The following is a 22696-nucleotide window of genomic DNA, read 5'->3' as shown; positions in this document are numbered from 1 at the left end:
TTAGACTTGATTTAAGAAGTAGTCCCCAGCTAAATGATGGACAGGGACCAAATGGACCCTTATGGGTCTTTAACTCTGAGAGTGTACAAATGGAACCAAATGGACCCTAACGGGTCCATTTGGTTCCATTTGTACACTCTCAGAGTTAAATTGACATTGATGTTACAATATGAATTGGGGTCCCAGAGACATACATGCTATTAAATGGGGGTCCGTAGCCTAATGCATGTCACACTGGGGGTCCTTGAAATTAAAATGGTTGAAAATCACTGCTAGAGAGCCGTAAAAATCTTCTATTATGGGGGTCCCTGGCTTATCTTTTCAAATGGGGGTCCGCGGGCTAATAAGAGTCTATTTGGGGGTCCTTGGCACGAAAAAGTTTGAGAACCACTGATTTAGAAAAGGGTTTGGACAGCTGCTTTTTACAACAAACCCTCAAACGTGTTGCTCTGCTCCGTTCCCCAGGTGGTGAAGCTTCACACCAAGCTGGGGAAACCCATCCCTTCCACGGAGCCCAGCGTGGTCACCCAGACCTCCTCCTCCACCACGGCCGCCACCAGTAAGACCCCCTCCTCTGGCCTGGGCAGCTCCAGCACCACCTCTTCGTCCCTGTCCATGGGCACCTCCTCCTCCAATGCTTCTGCCTCCCTCCACCCACAACTCCTCCTACCTGAAGCCGGTCAACATAGTGAGCGGTGGCGGGGGGGGCGCTCGCCAACAGTCTGTCGTCTGCCAACTCCACCGCCCCCGTCAAGAAGGCCTCCGCCCCCAAGATCAACTCTGTCGGTCAGTAGGTCCCCTTTGAATTTTGACGTCTCCTGGCGGTATTTGACAATGACTTCATTCTTCACCTTGTTGCCATTAGGCTCTGTACTGTGTTTTTGCTGTATTCCTGTTTGATTAGTATAGCTCTGCATTTAACCAGTTCAACCACATGAATCCGAGCGTCCCTATTCGGGGCTTGTCGTAATAGGCAAACATTCAGTGAAAACAAAAAATCGTCTCACTACACGTCACGAGGCATTGTGTGAGCTTGTAGATCGGCAGAGATTGATGAGTGATAGAAAAGGACGGGGCCAATTACAGACCCCTTGCACACCCATCTAAGTATATAGGGTTTAAGTCATTGAACCCCTATATGTACTTATCACACAATGAATAAAGAAAACGACTTCCATTTTCACTTTAAAAATGATGAAAATATTATTTTTTTTACAATTTGCACCTATAATGACGTGCCCAAAATAGGGACACCAGGTTGAAAGTGGTTCAAACACTCATCACTAATAAAGAGTGAAGCTGGTTTCACAGAGCGTGCTTTGCACTCAAAGGCTACATGCCAATGTCTGGATAAGTCTCTGCCAACTTGTGTAGTGATGGACGGCGACCAGGCGTGCGTTTCCAAACCTAACATTTCTTGAAGTTCTGTGCCTTGTAGAATAACAAGTGTATAACCTAGTTTAACCATGCAGTCAAATGGCCAATAGTTCACTCCTGGCCCTTGCAAATGGAAACGGTCATTGTTTTCCTTTTTCTTTATTTTATTATTATTGTGATTTATTGCATTTGTATGCTGTCCATTAGTCAAAGCATCTGTGGACTAGTGACTCCTCAGTAAAATGTAAAATGGAACGTCACAGTTTTAAGTAAACCAATACTAAGAATCTTTGAATGGGATTGTGTGTTAATAGTGATGTTTTGTTTGTTTTTGCATGATCAAAATTTTGATTTGCAAATTCTTATCGGTTAATCAATTCATATTTTGTGTGTATTTACGATTAGAGGTTGGGTGTTCACTAATGTCTATGGTAAGTTTACGGTAACTTTTGATTGAAAAATAAGGCCCTGCTACAAATAATAACTTCTCTAGCTGTGGTCTTTTGGAGCAGTAAGGATGAAGTCATTAGTAGACACAATTTCGGGTTTTATCGTATTTGTTGGCTGTTCACTTCATCCAATGCCATCTGCAAACTCACAACACCTTGCATCGCCTATTTTCGCCACTAAATAGGCAATTTATGAAATATTTGCAGATATTAGTGAATGGGATTGGGTGAAGTGACATTTAAATGGATATGGATAATTGTACCTGACTTTCAAACCATGTGCCTCTTGTAATGATTGTGTGTGTGTGTGTGTGTGTGTCACAGGTGGATGCTGCGCTGGGGTCAGAGGAGATGGTGGAGACCCTGACGGAGAGGAAACTGGACCTGGAGGAGAAAGTCCGGGAGCTGAGAGAGACGGTCACTGACCTGGTCAGTGCACCTGTGTTCTTCACCCCGACTTGCATGCAATCAGTGTTTCATACTGTAGCCCATTAAGACCTGAGGCCCATTTTACAAACGCCCTCTCAGTGGTTCTCAAACCTTTTCATGTCAAGGACCCCCAAATTGTTGTACAAGCTTGCAGCGTGGCACGAAGTGACACGTTGTGAGCTTGTAGATCTGCTATTTACAAAAGATTTGTACCGGTATACATTTTGAAAACTTAAAATGGGACATTCTACATAAGGAATACTTTTACTTTTGGTATTTTAAAGGAATAGTTTACCCCGAAAATAACTTTCCGTCGCATTCCTAAGCCAATAATTTGATGACCGGCAGCGGTTCCGTATGGAGACACAAAGGAGATTCTTTGTATCTCCATACAGAACCGCTGCCGGTGAGTAATCGATAGAAAACGTCATTTTGGGCGTGAACTATCCCTTAAGTACATTTTGATGCCACTACTTTTGTAGTTTTACCCAAGTACATTTTGAATACCAGACTTTAGCTTGTAACAGTTTTCCTACATTGTAGTATTGATAATGTTACTTAAGTAAAAAGATTTGAGTACTCCTTCCACCACTGCATTTGGCTTTGTTCTACGCCTTACAATGTATATACTACCACACATGACGGTCGGTCCCCTCTTCTGTCCTCCCAACAGGAGGCCATTAATGACATGAACGACGAGCTCCAGGAGAACGGCAGGGAGACTGAGATGGAGCTGAGAGAGCAGCTGGACATGAGCGGGGGAAAGGTCCGCGAGGCCCACAAGAGAGAGTTGAGGCTGCCCAGGAGACCATGGCCGATTACCAGCAGACCATCAACAAGTACAGAGAGCTCACTGCCAGCCTGCAGGTGCATAGATCACTACACAGTACACACATACACGTTGTACTACTATACTTACCGCAACATTTTAGGATGGATTTTCGTTTTAAATGCATTTTTTCCCCCATGAGTTTTTTTGCCGTTTGTAACCCTGAACCTAACTCTAAATCCTAATTCTGACCCCAACCTGAATCTTTTCCTAATTGTAACCTTGGCTCTAAAAGTCTTTGTTAACAAATTCTCTTGTGGTGTCCAGGAAAATGGCCTTCACAAGGTCAATTTCTACTATACTTATGGGGACACGTGGCCCTCAAGTATATTCATAAACACACACACACACACACACACACACACACACACACACACACACACACACACACACACACACACACACACACACACACACACACACACACACACACACACACACACACAGGAATGAGAAGTGAGCTGCTATGATTATCAGTAGGTTGTCAGTAAATGCACATTGCTCACTGCTGTCTGTGTGCGCTTTTCCCTGTGCACCAGGAGACCAACAGAGAGCTGACCAACCAGCAGAATGCCAACGCTGAGCAGGTCCTGCTGCATCCTCCTGCAGAGATGTTTGATTTCAAGATAAAGTTTGCAGAGACCAAAGCTTATGCCAAGGTACGGCTGAGACGAATGTCAGAATGCTAGGAATCTGATTGGGAGTTGATGGGGATTTGAATCAATCCAATGACAATAAAATGTCTAAAGTGACACTTTGGTACCACTACCACAAAACTCAAGCCAAGCCATACTGGAAAGAAATGGATTGGAAAAGGTTGTATCCAGTTTAACTGAGCACTAGGCTTACGTGATCATAATTCTTGTTAATGGCATCAATGGACATTTAGTTTAAAAGTTTTACATTAATAAAAGTTTAAGAAGAGTAATGAATAGTAACCGCTCATATCATAAAATTAGGATAATCATTTCTGGATCCTAAAATTATTACGATATTTATCAATTCCGATTCCTTCATTTTCATGGGTACCTGGCAGTTTGGATATGGTTCCTAACTTCTATACCCAACCTTGACTGTGTGTCTTCCAGGCCATCGAGATGGAACTGAGGAAGATGGAGGTGGGCCAGGCTAACCGCCAGGTGTCCCTCCTCACCGCCGTCATGCCTGAGTCCTTACTCCGCCATGGAGGAGACCACGACTGTATCCTGGTGCTGCTGCTCATTCCAAGGCTCATCTGCAAGGTGTGTGTGATCTGCAAAAAAACGAAAAAAATTGTCTGACCAATGCCACATGGGTTCGATCCTGATTTTGGAGAGTCCTAGACCACTAATGTTTGACCGATCTTTTGTAAAAAAAAAGTATTTTAATGTATTTAACAACATAAGCCCTGTTCATACATTTTCAGAAATAGCCTATCTACAAGCTCACAATGTGTCGTGAGCTTGTAGATCGACTATTTTTGTTATTGTTTTGAAAACGTTTGTAAATGTTCACTTAAAATGACATGCCCAAATAGGGACACTCTGTTGAAAGTGGTAAAACATTGGGACACATCGGCTGCATAATTACAATACTGATCGTCGACAAATAAGTAAAACAATGGCCATATATCAGCCAACCGATGTATCGCTCAGGCTCTGCTTACCACCTGTTCCCAACATGTCCGTGTGTCATTACTTGCGCCTGTGAAGCAGCGCAAGTACTGTATTCAGGGTCGTCATGTCGAAAGGAGTACACAACATATACACAACGTATATTAGTTATATAGTAGTATATTAGTTATATAGTAAGTATATTAGTTATATAGTAGTATATTAGTTATATAGTAAGTATATTAGTTATATAGTAGTATATTAGTTATATAGTAGTGTATTAGTTATATAGTAGTGTATTAGTTATATAGTAGTATATTAGTTATATAGTAGTGTATTAGTTATATAGTAGTATATTAGTTATATAGTAGTATATTAGTTATATAGTAGTGTATTAGTTATATAGTAGTGTATTAGTTATATAGTAGTATATTAGTTATATAGTAGTGTATTAGTTATATAGTAGTGTATTAGTTATATAGTAGTGTATTAGTTATATACTAGTGTATTAGTTATATAGTAGTGTATTAGTTATATAGTAGTGTATTAGTTATATAGTAGTATATTAGTTATATAGAAGTATATTAGTTATATAGTAGTATATTAGTTATATAGTAGTATATTAGTTATATAGTAGTGTATTAGTTATATAGTAGTGTATTAGTTATATACTAGTATATTAGTTATATAGTAGAATATTAGTTATATAGTAGTATATTAGTTATATAGTAAGTATATTAGTTATATAGTAGTATATTAGTTATATAGTAGTGTATTAGTTATATACTAGTGTATTAGTTATATACTAGTATATTAGTTATATAGTAGTGTATTAGTTATATAGTAGTATATTAGTTATATAGTAAGTATATTAGTTATATAGTAGTATATTAGTTATATAGTAGTATATTAGTTATATAGTAGTGTATTAGTTATATACTAGTGTATTAGTTATATAGTAGAATATTAGTTATATAGTAGTATATTAGTTATATAGTAGTATATTAGTTATATAGTAGTATATTAGTTATATAGTAGTGTATTAGTTATATAGTAGTATATTAGTTATATAGTAGTGTATTAGTTATATAGTAGTATATTAGTTATATTATTAGTTATATACTAGTATATTAGTTATATAGTAGTGTATTAGTTATATAGTAATGTATTAGTTATATACTAGTATATTAGTTATATAGTAGAATATTAGTTATATAGTAGAATATTAGTTATATAGTAGTATATTAGTTATATAGTAGTATATTAGTTATATAGTAAGTATATTAGTTATATAGTAGTATATTAGTTAAATAGTAGTATATTAGTTATATAGTAGTATATTAGTTATATAGTAGTGTATTAGTTATATAGTAAGTATATTAGTTATATAGTAGTGTATTAGTTATATAGTAGTATATTAGTTATATAGTAGTATATTAGTTATATAGTAGTATATTAGTTATATAGTAAGTATATTAGTTATATAGTAGTATATTAGTTATATAGTAGTGTATTAGTTATATAGTAGTGTATTAGTTATATACTAGTGTATTAGTTATATAGTAGAATATTAGTTATATAGTAGTATATTAGTTATATAGTAGTATATTAGTTATATAGTAGTATATTAGTTATATAGTAGTGTATTAGTTATATAGTAGTGTATTAGTTATATAGTAGTATATTAGTTATATTATTAGTTATATACTAGTATATTAGTTATATAGTAGTGTATTAGTTATATAGTAGTGTATTAGTTATATAGTAGTGTATTAGTTATATAGTAGAATATTAGTTATATAGTAGTATATTAGTTATATAGTAGTATATTAGTTATATAGTAGTATATTAGTTATATAGTAAGTATATTAGTTATATAGTAGTATATTAGTTATATAGTAGTATATTAGTTATATAGTAGTATATTAGTTATATAGTAGTGTATTAGTTATATAGTAGTGTATTAGTTATATAGTAGTGTATTAGTTATATAGTAGTGTATTAGTTATATAGTAGTATATTAGTTATATAGTAGTATATTAGTTATATAGTAGTATATTAGTTATATAGTAAGTATATTAGTTATATAGTAAGTATATTAGTTATATAGTAGTATATTAGTTATATAGTAGTATATTAGTTATATAGTAGTATATTAGTTATATATATATACAGAGATATCATTATTATATATATATATATAGTCTCATCCGCCATCGTCCTAGTATTTTATAGGCACTATGCACATATGTCACGTGAAGTCAAACCAATCAAATTAAGCTTCGGCACTGGCATGAACAAATAGGCATAGGATTGATGACATCACTATTATGTCATGAATACAAAGAAATATGATATATATACATTGTAAAATATATTAATTCACATTGATGACTAACGTTTAATGCAGATAAGGTCAGATGCTCACACTGGACATCTGGGCACACGAGTTTCTAGACATCAGGCACACCGGATGAGACCCTCTGAGACGCTCCGCTCTGAGACGCTCTGCTCTGAGACGCTCCGCTCTGAGACGCTCTGCTCCGCTCCACTCTGAGACGCTCTGCTCTGAGACGCTCCGCTCCGCTCTGCTCTGAGACGCTCTGCTCTGAGACGCTCCGCTCTGAGACGCTCTGCTCCACTCCGCTCTGAGACGCTCTGAGATGCTGTGCTCCACTCCGCTCTGAGACGCTCCGCTCTGTTCCGCTCCGCTCTGAGACTGCTCTGCTCCGCTCCGCTCTGCTCTGAGACGCTCTGCTCTGAGACGCTCCGCTCTGAGACGCTACGCTCTGCTCTGAGACGCTCTGATCTGAGAGGCTCTGCTCCGCTCCGCTCTGAGACGCTCCGCTCTGAGACGCTCCGCTCTGAGACTGCTCCGCTCTGAGACGCTCTGCTCTGAGACGTTCTGAGACGCTCCGCTCTGAGACGCTCCGCTCTGAGACGCTCTGCTCCGCTCTGCTCTGAGACGCTCTGCTCCGCTCCGCTCTGAGACGCTCCGCTCTGCTCCGCTCCGCTCTGAGACTGCTCTGCTCTGAGACTGCTCTGCTCTGAGACGCTCCGCTCTGAGACGCTCCGCTCTGAGACGCTCTGCTCTGAGACGCTCCGCTCGGAGACGCTCTGCTCCGCTCCGCTCTGAGACGCTCTGCTCCGCTCCGCTCTGAGACGCTCCGCTCTGCTCTGAGACGCTCCGCTCTGAGACGCTCCGCTCTGAGACGCTCTGCTCCGCTCCGCTCTGAGACGCACACTGGACATCTGGGCACACGAGTTTCTAGACATCAGGCACACCGGATGAGACGCTCTGAGACGCTCCGCTCTGAGACACTCTGCTCTGCTCCGCTCTGAGACGCTCTGCTCTGAGACGCTCCGCTCTGAGACGCTCTGCTCCGCTCCACTCTGAGACGCTCTGCTCTGAGACGCTCCGCTCCGCTCTGCTCTGAGACGCTCTGCTCTGAGACGCTCCGCTCTGAGACGCTCTGCTCCGCTCCGCTCTGAGACGCTCTGAGATGCTCTGCTCCACTCCGCTCTGAGACGCTCCGCTCTGAGACGCTCCGCTCCGCTCTGAGACGCTCTGCTCTGAGACGCTCCGCTCTGAGACGCTACGCTCTGCTCTGAGACGCTCTGATCTGAGACGCTCTGCTCCGCTCCGCTCTGAGACGCTCCGCTCTGAGACTGCTCCGCTCTGAGACGCTCTGCTCTGAGACGTTCTGAGACGCTCTGCTCTGAGACGCTCCGCTCTGAGACGCTCCGCTCTGAGACGCTCTGCTCCGCTCTGCTCCGCTCTGCTCCGCTCTGCTCTGAGACGCTCCGCTCTGAGACGCTCTGCTCCACTCCGCTCTGAGACGCTCCGCTCTGAGACGCTCCGCTCTGAGACTGCTCCGCTCTGAGACGCTCTGCTCTGAGACGTTCTGAGACGCTCTGCTCTGAGACGCTCCGCTCTGAGACGCTCCGCTCTGAGACGCTCTGCTACGCTCCGCTCTGAGACGCTCTGCTCCGCTCTGAGACGCTCCGCTCTGAGACGCTCCGCTCTGAGACTGCTCCGCTCTGAGACGCTCTGCTCCGCTCCGCTCTGAGACGTTCTGCTCCGCTCCGCTCTGAGACGCTCTGCTCTGAGACGCTCCGCTCTGAGACGTTCTGCTCCGCTCCGCTCTGAGACGCTCTGCTCTGAGACGCTCCGCTCTGAGACTGCTCCACTCTGAGACGCTCTGCTCTGAGACGCTCTGAGACGCTCTGCTCTGAGACGCACCAGACTTGATGTAGTCCTCCGATGAGTAAAGGTATTTACTTGCGACTGTGTGTCTATTTGTGTCAGACCACCGTCCACATCGGTGGTCAGATGCTCACACTGGACAGGGCAGGGCAAAGGGCTCCACAGGGCAGGAGACCACAAGACTTGATGATTTACTTGGTATTTACTTGCGCCTGTGTACCACAATACCACAGGCAGGAGAGCACCAGACTTGATGTAGTCCTCCGATGAGTAAAGGTATTTACTTGCGCCTGTGTGTCTATTTGTGTCAGACCACCGTCCACATCCCACAGTAGAATCATACCCAAGTAGGCTGCAGCACTCAACATGCCATGGTGCTTGGCATGTCCATGTCCTTGGGATGTCCATTTCAGATTCACATGTCCTGCCATCGCCAAGATAGTAAATCTTCAGGGGATGATGAACAATAAGAGGGACAAAGAAGGGCATTTAAAATGCTGAATTATTTTGATGATCACTGCTTTTATGATGCTAATTAATCTGAGTAACTGGTCAAGGACCTCTTCAAATCACCTTTCGCCTCATAATGAGTGTGTAGTGAAAAGAACTTCTTTTCAGGGGCAAAACAGTGCCTTTTTAAGGGCAGAACAGGGAGAAAAAAAATGCCTTTTCAGGGCACTTTAAGGGAAAGAACAGTTCAGTAACTACTAAAGTTCAGTAACTACTACAGATGGTCACACTGGAGATCTGGGCACACGAGTTTCTAGACATCAGGGCACACCGGATAAGTGGGCATACGAACATGTGCACACACAAGATGAATCGGCACAAGGACATATGTCACACAAGATGACTGGGCACACGGCCAAGAGTTCACAATACCACAGGCCAGAAGAGCACCAGACTTGATGTAGTCCTCCGATGAGTAGGGTTAGGGCACCAAATACAGAACATGAACGACTACTTGACGAAGACTGTATAACAGAAATAGAACGACCAATGGAACAACAAGACTTGGATGACAATGCACAACTTCTAATGAGAAGGCCTACACAAACAACAAACAACCTTTACAGTGCTGAGATAAAGAAATTTCACATGCTTCACCATGATTATTGTAAAATGATGAGATCTCTAAATATTGAACAAAGGGAAATGATAGACTATCATCGTAAGTGGTGTAAGAAGACAATATTAGATTTAAAGGGAGGAAAGGTACCTACTCCCTATCATATATTCCTTAGTGGTCCAGGAGGAGTAGGTAAAAGTCATTTAATTAAACTTATAGATTATAACACTAAGCGATTGCTTAGATTGGCTGGACATACTGATCCTGAAGATATTATTTGTTTATTGACAGCACCTACTGGAGTTGCTGCTTTTAACATTGGTGGAATGACAATACATTCAGCATTTTGTTTAAAACCATTAAGATTTGGATTTAATTATTTACCATTGTCAAATGAAAAACTTCCTATTTTAGAGAAACAATTCCAGAATCTACAGTTATTAATTATAGATGAAATATCCATGGTTGGTGCAGACACTTTACTGCATATATACAGACGACTTTCTGAAATTAAGAAGACAAAATCATCAGATCTTAATGAATTTAATCCATTTGGGAATATATCCGTATTAGCGGTAGGAGATCCTTTTCAGTTACCACCAGTAAGACAAAACTATATATTTCATGAGACTAGGGATAAAATGGCAAACATTTGTGGAAATGGATGGGATTTATTTAAGTTATTTGAATTACATGAGATAACAAGACAGAAAAACGACAAGCCTTTTGCAGAACTGTTAAATAGAGTTAGAGAAGGTAATATAACAGATGATGATGTAAATATTTTGAAAACTCGACAGATAACTACTGACCAAATTGATGATCTGCAAGACATTCTTCATGTATATGCTATCAATAATTATGTCAATGAGCATAACTCCAAGAGACTTCATTGTTTAGATAAACACATCTTTCATATAAAGGCAAAGGATAAATGCAAAGATGATGACACAATGCTATTGAAGTTGGCTTCTACATCAGGCAAATTTAGTGATAAAGGAGGTCTAAGTAAAGTATTTTCTATTGCTATTGGTGCTAAAGTTATGCTTACTGTAAACATTGATGTCACTGATGGTTTAGTAAATGGTGCTAGAGGATTTGTTGAACATATTGATTTCAATAGACAACTGCAAGATGTTCATGCCATACTTGTAAAGTTTGAAGATGTTTTTGTTGGAGTAAATGCCAAATCCAGAAGTGTTTACAAAAACAATTACCCAAGTGCTGTTCCTATTTTCAAATATGAATCAATACTTTATCATGGAAGGCATAAGGCTGTATCAACTAGAAGAATTCAATTTCCTTTGTCATTAGCATGGGCTTTAACAATTCATAAAGTTCAAGGTCTGACTGTAAATAAAATTCTTGTATCTATGAAAGGATCACGTTTTAATACCGGACAAGCTTATGTAGCATTCAGTAGAGTGAAGAATTTGAATGACTTGTATATAACAGACTTCAACCAAGAGAAAATCAAGGTAAACATACATGTACAAAAGGAAATGAAGAAATTACGTGAAACATCCCTCAGAATATCATCTCCGACTTCATTTTTTCTACGACCATTAACACAAACCTTGAAAATTGGATTATTAAATGTTAATGGTTACTTACAACATTTAGATGACATAAGGTCAGATCACAACATACAAATGTTAGATATTATTGCTTTGACTGAAACACATTTAAAAAGTGATCATTGTTTTTCTACCATGGAATTATCAGGATTGAACTATAACATTTTGAGAAAAGATAGATTAAAAGCAAAAGGAGGTGGCTTAATGTTTTTAACTACAAAAAGTTATGAGATACACAAAGAAGAATTAATTTTGGATAATGATTGGTCTAAAACCTTAGAATATTTTTACATTTTGGTATGAAACTTCGTATAATACTTATTTACAGAGAATCAAAGATGAAATTTAACATTTTTAAGAACACAATGACATCAATGTTAAAAAATATATCTACAACACAAACTCTCATTCTTGGAGATTTTAATGATGACCTTTTAAAGACCAAAGATGAACATATAGACACACTTTTTTCAACTTTTAATTTTAAACAATTAGTACATTCTCCAACAACAGATCAAGGAAGTCTTTTAGATCATGTGTACTACAACAATGATCAAGAAAATAATATAACTATTGAAGTCAAAGACACATATTATTCAGATCATGACTTAATTACAATAAATGTATCTACAAACCAAGAAAATGTTGTACTTGATATTAACTGAACTATTTTTTTTTGATAATTACTACATTACCATACTATACTTGAAACACTGTTTTTTTTTTTTATTTCTATATATATTTTTTGTACTAGCACTGATTTTTTTTTATTTAACTTTTGACAATATTTTAAAAATAACATTTGTTTGTTTACTATCTTTATTTCCGTTTTTTTTCTCAAGGCGCAAGTTAGCAATTGACAGATTGCAGTCTGTCAATTGCTGGTTTGGTGTGTGTGTGTGTGTGTGTGTGTGTGTGTGTGTGTGTGTGTGTGTGTGTGTGTGTGCGTGTGCGTGTGTGTGTGTGCGCGCACACACACACACACACACACACACGAGTGTATACAAAAACTCCCATACCTACTGGGAGAAATACAACAATGTGCGAACACAGCAGCAAGATTTGTGAACTGTTGCTATAAAAGAAGGTTAGCCAATGGAATACAACCACCCTAAGGACTACTAACCATTGAGTGTCCCGAGTAGACCTCTAGACCTACTGCACATATAAACAGAGCTGCTACATTTAAACGCATTTTAAATCTGAGGCTTTTTTTGCCCTTTGGATGAGCGATAGATGCTTTGTTTTTTTAAAGATATTTTTGGGGCTTTTTTCTTTTTTATAGTAGAGACGGACAGGAAACAGGGGGAAAGAGATGGGGAGAGACATGCAGCAAAGACCGTCGGGAACGGGACTCGAACCCGCGGTGTTCAGTCAGTCTGCTTATGAGCCTAGGCGCCCGGGCCGACTGCTACTTTGTTTCCCATGCGTGAGAGTTTGAATCCAGGTGGTTGCATGTGCATCCACAAAGGTGTCTTTGTGTGCATAAAGTAAGTTAGAGGTTATGTGTATACATCGCATCATATTTTTCGTATAGATGAACCTTGTGTTCCCTCCCACCCCATCAACGTCAGTACTTTCCCTCTGCGTACAACTGTTATCAAGTTGCTTGTAATTTTCACACAGGACATTCTTTCCTAAGATTTTGTGGGGTTAGAGTAGGGGAATTTGACTCTCTTTTACTGGCTCAAACCACTATTGTACAAGTCACTGCGGTTCCACAGACCAATAGCTGAAGGCCATAAAATGACAAGATTTACCAAGCCCCCACAGCTCTTGGGTCATTTCCACAGGTCTTTGAGATGATTCAAATGCACGTAACGGGTGTTCTGTTCATCCATGTTACATTGATATTTATGTGCATTACTTGCGCCTGTGAAGCAGCGCAAGTACTGTATTCAGGGTCGTCATGTCGAAAGGAGTACACAACATATACACAACGTATATTAGTTATATAGTAGTATATTAGTTATATAGTAAGTATATTAGTTATATAGTAGTATATTAGTTATATAGTAAGTATATTAGTTATATAGTAGTATATTAGTTATATAGTAGTGTATTAGTTATATAGTAGTGTATTAGTTATATAGTAGTATATTAGTTATATAGTAGTGTATTAGTTATATAGTAGTATATTAGTTATATAGTAGTATATTAGTTATATAGTAGTGTATTAGTTATATAGTAGTGTATTAGTTATATAGTAGTATATTAGTTATATAGTAGTGTATTAGTTATATAGTAGTGTATTAGTTATATAGTAGTGTATTAGTTATATACTAGTGTATTAGTTATATAGTAGTGTATTAGTTATATAGTAGTGTATTAGTTATATAGTAGTATATTAGTTATATAGTAGTGTATTAGTTATATAGTAGTATATTAGTTATATAGTAGTATATTAGTTATATAGTAGTGTATTAGTTATATAGTAGTGTATTAGTTATATAGTAGTATATTAGTTATATAGTAGTGTATTAGTTATATAGTAGTGTATTAGTTATATAGTAGTGTATTAGTTATATACTAGTGTATTAGTTATATAGTAGTGTATTAGTTATATAGTAGTGTATTAGTTATATAGTAGTCTTGCAATCACGTATGAAATTACAGGCCAGACAGTATGTCCCAATTTTTCAACCACTGAAAACATTGAATATTATGACATAGTTGTTATAGATGTTTAATGTTAAAGGGTTCCTATGTCTTTCCTTTGCCAATACTCATTCATCCTAACCCTTGCTTTGGCCAAGAGGTGAATCTATGAAACCCATCCCAGCACTTAGCGCTATGTTTATATAATGTTTATGTAGGACCCGGGGAGAGGGGGAGCAACACGTTGGTATCCATTTTCTGGTGCTTCTTCATGTCTTTTCCAGGCAGATTACAGGAGACTGCTGGTCCCCCATCTGTCAGGCAGCTGCTGGACAGCTCACAGGGGTCCTCTTCAGCATTGCCTTACCTCCCATGATCTCTGGAGCCTGGACACAGAGCATAAATAACACTGTCCACCCTCACTGCGAGCGGCCTCCACAGACCTGCGTGCAGCGTTGCTCAGGCTGTTTGTAGCGCGCTGACCTTAATGGAAAACTCATGGGCTTGCCCAGTGTCTCCACTCAGCTCGGTACACTGGGATCCAGTGCGGACCGTGAAATTGGAGTGGACAGTGGTCCTGGATCTCCTCCAGTGGAGTGAAGGGACAGCGATGACTCAATAAGCAGAGCCAGAGTGGACTAAATGTGAGTCACCTGGCCAACATTGAGGCACATTACCTTGCAGTTGAAATGACATTGAGCTTTGGTTTCACTCTGCTTTTGAACTTTTTCATTTCATTTTCTGCCCTTTGATCATATTTCTCCGGTAATAGGATGTGAGTAGTCACAGGAAACTCGATTCTGCAAAAGGCATGAAATCACTGTGTGTAAGGTCTCACGATTAACTATTCAACCGTGATTCAACTCCACGTGAATATTTTCTTTTTTATCACGGAATCATTTCCACACTAACTCAGCCAATCTTGTTAATTTAATCCCAGACGGGAGATTGAAATCTCCTACGGGGGCCAACTTTTTCTTTTTCTTTTTAAACCAAGAAAGGTGGAGAAAAATAATGGAAAAAGGTTCCAATGTCCAGAGTATAAAAATACCTTGAGCCACTGAATGGAAAATAGACCCAACCTGGTGTGTTAATTCAGAGAGTAGAAATGTGAAAATCCCAGATTCCAGATGTCAGGAGGTATGATTTTAATGGCTCCCAGACATGATGGAAGCAGCACAGGTTACTGGGTACTGTAGCTACACAAATACATCCTGAGAGACTTCTGATGGAGACCAATGTTATTACTAGTAGTCAGTGAGTCTGAACGGGTCCAATTACCTTTGGACAAGGCAAGAATCGGGGCAATTATCCATCCTGTAATCTTCATTATAGCAGCGACTGACGGCCGGTAACCTTGCCCGCAGGTCTGATTCCATTGTTTTTAACATGCTATGCATTGTTTTATTATCACTGGCACGAATCAAAGCCGGCTCACAGGTCAACCCATGGAAATCGGGGTCAATCGAAAGAGGACCTTGTTAGCATACGCAAAGCGAGACAAAAGAAAGCCCCCAACAAATGGTATTTGTTTCATGCACGCTGCTTAGTAAGGCCCGGGGGCCTCAAGAGACCATTGGGATGACATCAGTGCCTTCTATTGATCTCTGATGGGGGACTGTCACTTTGTACAAAGCTCTTCTTCTCCCCTTTGTGTTGCCAATGTCTGGTTTGCATCATTGATAGGTTGCTGCTTCAGGGTCAGAGAGTGATGATATGTGTGTGTGGGTGTGTGTATGTGTGGGGGGGGGGGCTACTGGGGTGGCAGAGATGATGCAAAGTCAAGTTTTAAAAGCAAGCATCTCCGTCTCCAAATTCCTACACTGATGAGACAGGAGTGTGCATGGAGAGGTAAGTACCAAGGTGCTCATGACACCACGCACTCGCGCACGCACACATTCACACCCTCATAATGCAGACACAGCAGTGGCGGTCACAGATATTTTTGGCTCATGCACTAATGTCATTTGTAGGAGGGGAGACAGGAATAAATATTTTCGTTCAGAGCCAGCGCTGTGTGACACAGATTAAGTCATTAGCTTGTGTGGCAGTGAACCAGATCAACGTTTGGTATTTTGTTTTTGTCTCTTGTGTGGTATAATTTTGATTACGTTCTAGGGGAAGAGTTGATCCAAACAAACAGAGAGAGCCTCTTGTTGGGAGAATAATTCTCTCCTTGTTTCCCCTGCAGGCGGAGTTGATCAGCAAGCAGGCCCAGGAGAAGTTTGACCTGAACGGTGACCCCCTGCAGGGAACCGCGATGAGGGGATCCCGTGGAGAGCAGCTCAGCTTCGCCTCAGGACTGGTCTACTCCCTGGGCCTGCTGCAGGCCACTCTGCACAAGTATGAACAGTGAGTGACTATCGCACATGAGAGACTAAATTGGGAATGTTGTCATTGGAGAATACCCACCATGCTAAAACTTTATAACAAGATTCCAAATAAATTAAAAGATTCTGGTAATGCTCCATGTTGCTATCCAGAACTGAACACCTTTATTCCCAATGTATTGAACATCTTCAATAAAAATTCAGTCCAATGAGAGACAACCTTTCTCGCTCGTATTTCGTTTATAAGTTTTGTCCTCTGTTAACTACTTAAGCCCTACATACTTACCGTCATACCGTATGACGAATAGTGAAACTAGCAATTCTACAAGCTCACAACAATCTGCTATTTTTGCTGCAAGGGAAAGTGCGACATTGTATCATATTGGTCCCTGAATCTGAACAAAGCAAACGCACTACTGGTTTGAAAACACACTTAATGCATTACTTTTGAGCGTCCTGTGTATCACAAACACCTTAACGTTATCGGTCTCTCCACTCTCGCCACTTCTAACATTATCTGTCCTTCCATTGTCATGTCCTCCTCTCATCCAGGGCTATGAGTGGCTGCAGTGTGGAGGTGTTTAAGAGGATGGGCACTCTGTACTCTGAAATGAGCGTCCACGAGCGCTCTCTGGACTACTTCATCGACCTGCTGCACAAAGACCAGCTGGATGAGACCATTCAAGTGGAGCCACTCACCAAGGCCATCAAATACTACCAGGTAACAACAATACAGGACCTCTAGGCTGCCATCTAGCATTTAAAACATGCACACATTTGTGTGTGTGTGTGTGTGTGTGTGTGTGTGTGTGTGTGTGTGTCTCTCTCCATGGAAAAACTGTGCATGTGTCCGGTCTGCAAGAAAGCCCCCAACAAATGGTATTTGTTTCATGCACGCTGCTTAGTAAGGCCCGGGGGCCTCAAGAGACCATTGGGATGACATCAGTGCCTTCTATTGATCTCTGATGGGGGACTGTCACTTTGTACAAAGCTCTTCTTCTCCCCTTTGTGTTGCCAATGTCTGGTTTGCATCATTGATAGGTTGCTGCTTCAGGGTCAGAGAGTGATGATATGTGTGTGTGGGTGTGTGTATGTGTGGGGGGGGGGGCTACTGGGGTGGCAGAGATGATGCAAAGTCAAGTTTTAAAAGCAAGCATCTCCGTCTCCAAATTCCTACACTGATGAGACAGGAGTGTGCATGGAGAGGTAAGGTCCTGGATCTCCTCCAGTGGAGTGAAGGGACAGCGATGACTCAATAAGCAGAGCCAGAGTGGACTAAATGTGAGTCACCTGGCCAACATTGAGGCACATTACCTTGCAGTTGAAATGACATTGAGCTTTGGTTTCACTCTGCTTTTGAACTTTTTCATTTCATTTTCTGCCCTTTGATCATATTTCTCCGGTAATAGGATGTGAGTAGTCACAGGAAACTCGATTCTGCAAAAGGCATGAAATCACTGTGTGTAAGGTCTCACGATTAACTATTCAACCGTGATTCAACTCCACGTGAATATTTTCTTTTTTATCACGGAATCATTTCCACACTAACTCAGCCAATCTTGTTAATTTAATCCCAGACGGGAGATTGAAATCTCCTACGGGGGCCAACTTTTTCTTTTTCTTTTTAAACCAAGAAAGGTGGAGAAAAATAATGGAAAAAGGTTCCAATGTCCAGAGTATAAAAATACCTTGAGCCACTGAATGGAAAATAGACCCAACCTGGTGTGTTAATTCAGAGAGTAGAAATGTGAAAATCCCAGATTCCAGATGTCAGGAGGTATGATTTTAATGGCTCCCAGACATGATGGAAGCAGCACAGGTTACTGGGTACTGTAGCTACACAAATACATCCTGAGAGACTTCTGATGGAGACCAATGTTATTACTAGTAGTCAGTGAGTCTGAACGGGTCCAATTACCTTTGGACAAGGCAAGAATCGGGGCAATTATCCATCCTGTAATCTTCATTATAGCAGCGACTGACGGCCGGTAACCTTGCCCGCAGGTCTGATTCCATTGTTTTTAACATGCTATGCATTGTTTTATTATCACTGGCACGAATCAAAGCCGGCTCACAGGTCAACCCATGGAAATCGGGGTCAATCGAAAGAGGACCTTGTTAGCATACGCAAAGCGAGACAAAAGAAAGCCCCCAACAAATGGTATTTGTTTCATGCACGCTGCTTAGTAAGGCCCGGGGGCCTCAAGAGACCATTGGGATGACATCAGTGCCTTCTATTGATCTCTGATGGGGGACTGTCACTTTGTACAAAGCTCTTCTTCTCCCCTTTGTGTTGCCAATGTCTGGTTTGCATCATTGATAGGTTGCTGCTTCAGGGTCAGAGAGTGATGATATGTGTGTGTGGGTGTGTGTATGTGTGGGGGGGGGGGGCTACTGGGGTGGCAGAGATGATGCAAAGTCAAGTTTTAAAAGCAAGCATCTCCGTCTCCAAATTCCTACACTGATGAGACAGGAGTGTGCATGGAGAGGTAAGTACCAAGGTGCTCATGACACCACGCACTCGCGCACGCACACATTCACACCCTCATAATGCAGACACAGCAGTGGCGGTCACAGATATTTTTGGCTCATGCACTAATGTCATTTGTAGGAGGGGAGACAGGAATAAATATTTTCGTTCAGAGCCAGCGCTGTGTGACACAGATTAAGTCATTAGCTTGTGTGGCAGTGAACCAGATCAACGTTTGGTATTTTGTTTTTGTCTCTTGTGTGGTATAATTTTGATTACGTTCTAGGGGAAGAGTTGATCCAAACAAACAGAGAGAGCCTCTTGTTGGGAGAATAATTCTCTCCTTGTTTCCCCTGCAGGCGGAGTTGATCAGCAAGCAGGCCCAGGAGAAGTTTGACCTGAACGGTGACCCCCTGCAGGGAACCGCGATGAGGGGATCCCGTGGAGAGCAGCTCAGCTTCGCCTCAGGACTGGTCTACTCCCTGGGCCTGCTGCAGGCCACTCTGCACAAATATGAACAGTGAGTGACTATCGCACATGAGAGACTAAATTGGGAATGTTGTCATTGGAGAATACCCACCATGCTAAAACTTTATAACAAGATTCCAAATAAATTAAAAGATTCTGGTAATGCTCCATGTTGCTATCCAGAACTGAACACCTTTATTCCCAATGTATTGAACATCTTCAATAAAAATTCAGTCCAATGAGAGACAACCTTTCTCGCTCGTATTTCGTTTATAAGTTTTGTCCTCTGTTAACTACTTAAGCCCTACATACTTACCGTCATACCGTATGACGAATAGTGAAACTAGCAATTCTACAAGCTCACAACAATCTGCTATTTTTGCTGCAAGGGAAAGTGCGACATTGTATCATATTGGTCCCTGAATCTGAACAAAGCAAACGCACTACTGGTTTGAAAACACACTTAATGCATTACTTTTGAGCGTCCTGTGTATCACAAACACCTTAACGTTATCGGTCTCTCCACTCTCGCCACTTCTAACATTATCTGTCCTTCCATTGTCATGTCCTCCTCTCATCCAGGGCTATGAGTGGCTGCAGTGTGGAGGTGTTTAAGAGGATGGGCACTCTGTACTCTGAAATGAGCGTCCACGAGCGCTCTCTGGACTACTTCATCGACCTGCTGCACAAAGACCAGCTGGATGAGACCATTCAAGTGGAGCCACTCACCAAGGCCATCAAATACTACCAGGTAACAACAATACAGGACCTCTAGGCTGCCATCTAGCATTTAAAACATGCACACATTTGTGTGTGTGTGTGTGTGTGTGTGTGTGTGTGTGTGTGTGTGTCTCTCTCCATGGAAAAACTGTGCATGTGTCCGGTCTGCATTAATACGCATTCAACGTATTCATGCTTGTTACTTGTCTGTAAGTAACTCACTACTGTTGTGTCCTCCAGCATCTGTACAGCATCCACCTGGCGGAGCTCACAGAGGACTGCACCGTGCAGCTGGCTGACCACATCAAGGTATTTCAACGCCTTGTGATTTTGTCTTTATTTATTTTTTGTTGGTGTTTGCTGGGTCACATGTCGCCTTTCCGACATGTCGCCTTTCCGACGTTAACGAACCCTATACCTAACCCTAACCGCACGCGGAAGCCACTAGTCGGAGTGGCGAGATGTCGGAATGGAAGGCGGTTACCGTTTGCTGCTGTCTGCTGCACCTTTAATGCGGTCACACCCTTGCCCGTTAAAGCCGAAAGCAAGCTACGTACACTGCAACTGTGAAGACAAACGGATCTAACAAAATAAGACTAAGGAAGTTTATTTTGTAATTTGGTGTTTTTTTTTTTATTCTGTTAAAATTTATTCTGTCAAATTTAACAAATTGTCTCAAGACAGTTTACATATAGAGCAGAGACCCAACGTTTCCCCCCCAGAGAGCATTTGGCAACAGTGGCAAGGAAAAAACCCTCCTTTTAACCACTTAAACCCTATACTTAGTTGACTGGATTCCCAAGAACTCGCTCTACACTGAAATACATTGTCATCAAATGTTTGCCCCAGAATAGGGTTCATGTGGTTATTGGGAAGAAACCTTGGGCAGAACCAGGCTCTAGAGGGTGGGCGCCCCTGAGATACAGGGGAATGGAGAGAGAGAATAAGTGCCTGGTGTGCATGGATTCAAGTTCTCGCCACGACTGATTTCAGTCATTTGTATTCCATAGAAGCCAGCATGTCTTCTATGGCATCATGTTGCGCACCTACGCTCTCAATGCGCCTGCGACTGTTTCACAAATCACACATTACGACTTGGTCATACAAACCTTTTTTCAGTCGTGAGATTGTATTTTGCTTTAATCCATGGGTGTGTCTCAGTTCATCCAGAGTGGCCTGGACTGTGTGGCAGTGGAGTCGGCTCGCCTGCGGGCCTTCCTGACCGCCGGTCAGGAGAGCTCCAGCCTCTGCATCCTGCTGAAGGACCTGGACACCTCCTGCTCCGACATCAGACAGTTCTGCAAGAAGATCCGTCGCCGCATGCCCGGAACGGACGTGATGGGAGCACCCGCCGCTGTCATGTTTGGACCACAGGTACACATACACCCATTCTACTGTCTGTACGGGTCAGTGATTCTCAAACCTTTGAATTTCAAGGACGGTCATGAATTTCCTGGATATATTTTGAAATGAGAAAAACTGTCTGCCAGGCCTGGAAAAAAGGAAAGTATTGCAGCAGTATATGTGGTTTCTACACTGTTACAGGTGGTCCAAATGCTGGCGACAGAGCTCCCGTCTGTGAGGAAAACCAGCTAACCACAGAAACCCAGTGTCGTGAGGCCATTGTATATGTGGCTGTATGTATGTATGTATGTATGTGGCTCTTCAACTGCCTTGCATTAACCCACTAAGACCTGAGGAAGCGTCTGTGTCACTTTTTCATTTGAGCACTATTTTACACTTTGACTATTCAAAAATAGCAGATATACAAGCTCACAGTAGATCTGCTATTTTTTGAAAATATATATTCTTTTAAAGCAAACAATAACTCAAATCTTTGCTTCTGGGGGTCCATGGAACAAAATGTTTTGAGACGGGGGTCCGCGGCCAAATTCATATCATTTTGGGGGGTCCTTTACATTTTGCAGAATATAAATTATACAGCAGAAAATGTCCTTATGGTTCATCTTACATATTGTGGCAATAAAAGTGATTCTGGAGGCTACCTAATCGTGACCAAAACATCCCATTGCGATCCGGCTCTAAACTGTTTGCAAACGGTGACTAATTTTAATAGCAAGACTAAAAAAGTTCTCTTTTCACAGACTGGGACCAGTGTCCATGGGCATCTGGACAGCATCACAGAGAGCCTTCAACCCTATCTGCTTGCTGTGGGTACCCAGAAGAGTGTGATTCACAAGTACTTCATTGTGATTGACAAACGTGCAATCCCTTGTAAGTCACCCAGGGGTTGACACTAACGCCTGCCCGACTCACCCCTCCTCTCCCCTCTTCTAACCTCCTCTCCTGTCACTATATTTATATAGTGACAAATATCACTTACATGCCCAAAATTGGGACGGGACGTTGAATGAAAGTGGTTAAATATTGTATTTGCTGATGCTGATATTGTCAAAAAAATAGAATGTTTAAAAGAACAAAAGCACAGCAAAAGAAACACAATACAAAGTGATGAAAAATTTTAAGAGGCAAACCATTTGGGTTAAACAGGTTTCCTTTGCAGATATGAATGTCATTCTGTCAGATTTGCAGATATTAGTGAATGGGATTGGGTGAAGTG

At 41.2% G+C, this 22696-nt stretch overlaps 1 pseudogene across 1 annotated transcript in view; it reads left to right on the top strand.

Moving 5' to 3' along the window:
• The window catches only part of LOC311063068 (dynactin subunit 1-like), a 28235-nt pseudogene extending 5865 nt beyond the window's left edge, over positions 1 to 22370 (top strand). The window contains exons 2-11 of the transcript in view: positions 466 to 786; positions 2151 to 2255; positions 2929 to 3122; positions 3624 to 3743; positions 4173 to 4325; positions 19287 to 19447; positions 19978 to 20146; positions 20356 to 20424; positions 21277 to 21489; positions 22221 to 22370. The product of the transcript in view is annotated as a dynactin subunit 1-like (transcript). The remainder of the gene's footprint in view (positions 1 to 465; positions 787 to 2150; positions 2256 to 2928; positions 3123 to 3623; positions 3744 to 4172; positions 4326 to 19286; positions 19448 to 19977; positions 20147 to 20355; positions 20425 to 21276; positions 21490 to 22220) is intronic.
• Positions 22371 to 22696: the final 326 nt, after the last annotated feature.

This window comes from Gymnoscopelus microlampas (genome assembly GCF_963454915.1).
Source record: "Gymnoscopelus microlampas genome assembly, chromosome: 16".
Taxonomy (NCBI): domain Eukaryota; kingdom Metazoa; phylum Chordata; class Actinopteri; order Myctophiformes; family Myctophidae; genus Gymnoscopelus; species Gymnoscopelus microlampas.
This window is presented reverse-complemented; position numbering and strand designations above follow the sequence as displayed.